The sequence below is a fragment of the Mustela lutreola genome, chromosome 13, assembly GCF_030435805.1.
Source record: "Mustela lutreola isolate mMusLut2 chromosome 13, mMusLut2.pri, whole genome shotgun sequence".
Taxonomy (NCBI): domain Eukaryota; kingdom Metazoa; phylum Chordata; class Mammalia; order Carnivora; family Mustelidae; genus Mustela; species Mustela lutreola.
In genome coordinates this window covers 61,520,439-61,524,203 of record NC_081302.1, presented here as the reverse complement: position 1 = coordinate 61,524,203, position 3,765 = coordinate 61,520,439, and the positions used below count along the sequence as shown (strand labels likewise).

The following is a 3,765-nucleotide window of genomic DNA, read 5'->3' as shown; positions in this document are numbered from 1 at the left end:
AATATGCACCCTTATGTTTATAACAACATTATTTACAATAGCCAGGATGTGGAAGCAGCCCAGTATCCATTGATTGATGAATGGATAGAGAGGTGGTATATAAAAATAAATAAATAAATAAACAAATAAATAAATAAAAAGAGGTGGTATATATATGCAATGCAATATTACTCAGTCACCCAAAAAGGAATGAAATTCTTGCCATTCGCAGCAACATGGGTGGAGCTAGAGAGTATAATGCTAAGTGAATGAAGTGAGTTGGAGACAAATACTGTATGATTTCACTCATATGAGAAATTTAAAAACCAATAAAATTGAACAAAAGGAAAAAGAGAAAGAGAGACAAAGCAAGAAAGAGACTCTAATTATAGAGAACAAACTGATAGTTAGAAGAAGGAGGGGGTTAAGGGGGATGGGTGAAACAGGTCATTGGGATTAAGGAGACCACTTGTGATAAGCACTGGGTATTACATGGAAGTGCTGAATCACTATATTGCATACTTGAAATTAATATAAGAATGTATGTTAACTAACTGGAATTAAAAATTTTAGGGATGCATGGATAACTCGGTTAAGCATCTGCCTCTGGTTCAGGTCATGATCCCAGGGTCCTGGGATGGAACCTCAAATAGGGCTCCAGGTGGCAGCCTGCTCCTCCCTCTAGCTGCCGCTCCCCCACTTGTGTGTGTGCTCTCTCTCTCTCTCTCTCTGTCAAATAAATAAAATATTTTAAAAAATAAAATAAAATAAAAACTTTTTTTAAAAAGATTTTTGTTTATTTACTTGACAAAGAGAGAGAGACAGCAAGAGAGGGAACACAAGCAGGGGGAGAGGGAGATGCTAGAAGCAGGCTTCCTGCCGAGCTGGGACACCCACCAATGCAGGGCTTGATCCTAGGACCCTGGGATCATGACTTGAGCCCAAAAGGCAGATGCTTAATGACTGAGCCAACAAGGCGCTCCAAAATAAAAACTTTTTAAAAATGGTCCACAGACTTCAAGTAAAGTCAGTATTTCTATTGAGTCTTCTGGGTCATTCATGGGGTCAGAGATCTCTGAGAAGGTTTACCACAGAAGTAATACCATTACACTGTATTTTCCTCCCAGTTAATTGCATTAAGAAAATTAGAAGCTGCCTCTCCATGCCTCTTATATAAACCACCTCTGCAAGAAAGAGCCTCACACCTAGAAGGCCCATCCAACCCCCAGGTTATTTCCCAAGCTGTGGCCCAAATAACAACCAATTGGATCAAGCTATACTCTGCACAGACTTCCTTCTTAGTCGAATTCTCAGGTGAAGAAAGCTGCTAATACAAAACCCAACAGGCATCATATTGGGGTGAGTCAGCCTGAGACAGCCCATGTTAGTTGAAACTAATGAAAAAAAAAAGCCACAGGATTTCTTTTTTCTTTTCTTTTTCCTTTTCTTTTTTTCTTTTCTTTTCTTTCTTTTATTTTCTTTTCTTTTACCTTTCTTTTTGTAGAACACTTCACAGACCTGCATGTCATCCTTGCTCAAGGGCCATGCTAATCTTCTCTGTACCATTCCAGTTTTAGTATATGTGTTGCCTAAGTGAGCACAACCACAGGATTTCTTTAAGCTCTTGTTCAGGCAGAAGTTCTGGCCTAACTGTTCCTTTTGAGGTGGGTGGACCATTTAGACTTTATAGCATGAAGATGAGCCCCTTCTTTAGAGGAAAAAAGTCATTTCTCATAGAACAGATAAAGACCTATCACATCATTTTTCTGATGCCAGAGACAGCAAGATGAAGTATATACCCTAAGTTGTTAAATGAAGTAGAGGAAAAAAGATCTACAGATTAATAATAACTCCTTGAGAAAAACACAGGAAATAAATGATGTCATTAAAATTTTCTCATGCCTTTCCTTTAGCTGAATTCTAAAAGTATGATCACATCTATCAAGTAATAACCATACACATAAGTGGGAGTTGAATTGTAAATTATACGTTCCTACATTCTTCATGAATGCTGCGATGGATAAATACATGTGTCAACTTGACTAGGCCACAGAGTGCCCTGATAGTTACTCAAACATTATTCTGGGTGTGTCTGTGAGGGTGTTTCTGGAAGAAGTTAACATCTGAATTGGTAGACACAATAAAGCAGGTAGTCCTCTCTACTGGGGATGGGCCTTGCCCCATCAGTAGAAGGCCAGAATAGAACAAAAGGGTGGAGTAAGACAGAATTCCTTCTATCTGACCATATTCAAGCTGGGACATCAGTTTTTCTGACCTGAACTAAAACATCAGCTTTTACTGTTATTGAGTCTTGAGCCCGCTAGCCTTCAGAATGGAACAATACCAGTGGTATACTCTGCTGAGTCTCCAGTTTGTCAACTCAACTTGCAGACCTTGGAATATGTCCATCTCCCAACTGCATAAGCCAATTATTTATAATAAGTATCTTTAGAGAGAGAGGAGAGAAACACATATACATTCCATTGATTCTCTTTCTCTGGAGAACCTGACTAATACAGATGTTTATATAAATTTTACAGAAAAGTTGTATAAAGAATAAAGACATACCAAGTAGACTTAGTTGTTTTTCTCTCCCCTAAACCACAGCCATATGGCCTAGTAATTCAAAGAATCATCTGAGATGAAAGTCACACCCAGACTAAAAAGGAAAGCCACAGCCACCACCACTACCACCATATTCAGAGCTGCCACGTTCAATCAGACGATTTACATCTAAATCCATCACATTTATAAGATCTGGAGAGACCAAGAGGTGAAGTAGGAGTATTACTTTAGGCCTATTGTTGGCTATATATTGTAACTATAATTATATACATAGCTCCCCTTCTAATGGTGCCACTGATTTAATGACAGAGTGAAGGCAGATTGGTCTGGTTGTCAGGGTCTTAGATAACTTGACTGAACGTATTATATCAATGTCAGAGCAAGCACTATGTCTCAAGTCAATATCAGAAAGTAAATAAAAGCCAAACTTTCAGACTAATATGAAGATTTTTTTTTAAGATTTTATTTATTTATTTGACAGAGATTACAAGTAGGCAGAAAGGCAGTGAGAGAGAGGAGGAAGCGGGCTCCCTGTTGAGCAGAGAACCCGATGTGGGGCTCCATCCCAGGACACTGGGATCGTGATCCGAGCTGAAGGCAGAGGTTTTAACCCACTGAGCCACCCAGGCACCCCCTGATATATAGATTTTATTCACCAGAATTCTGGGGCAAAAGTAGCTTACACATACAAGAAAAACCACCAGCACTAGATAGGACATGTTCCAGAAGACTGCATGCACCAAAGAAGGTCAGCGTGTGGTGTGTGAGGGCTCAGAATGGCAGAGCCTCCCGTGAGTATACTCAAGGCAGAGCAAAAGAGAGCTTTATGCGGTTATTATGAGCAGGAAGCTGGTGAAAAAGAAAGAAGTGTAAAGGGAATTTTTAGAAAGATTTCTGTATGATTTCACTATCTGAAATCCCTTAAAAATAAAACTTAAGAGCAAATATTTACATCATTCTTCAAGGTTTCTCAAGTTAGACTGTTGCTGAATGTTGCTATATAAGGACGCCTGACTTTGTATGAGTTTCACTGCATTTAGACAAAGGCCATCTTCAGATTCCAACATCATTCCCAATTCCCACTCAGGGCAGACTTTCCTATCACTATAACAATGTATAATCTACAATTAACAGTGTGGGTCATTATCAAGAACAGTAGGATTGAGCTTTGGTGTTTTTGGTGTTTATCTTTCAGAAATCTTAGCTTATATTTATGACTCT

General features: G+C 38.9%; 1 non-coding gene across 1 annotated transcript; it reads right to left on the bottom strand.

Moving 5' to 3' along the window:
• Positions 1-1,473: 1,473 nt before the first annotated feature.
• LOC131814185 (U6 spliceosomal RNA) lies at positions 1,474-1,580 on the bottom strand. The gene has a single exon (XR_009347186.1). It is a non-coding gene; the product is annotated as a U6 spliceosomal RNA (small nuclear RNA).
• Between the last annotated feature and the right edge of the window lie 2,185 nt (positions 1,581-3,765).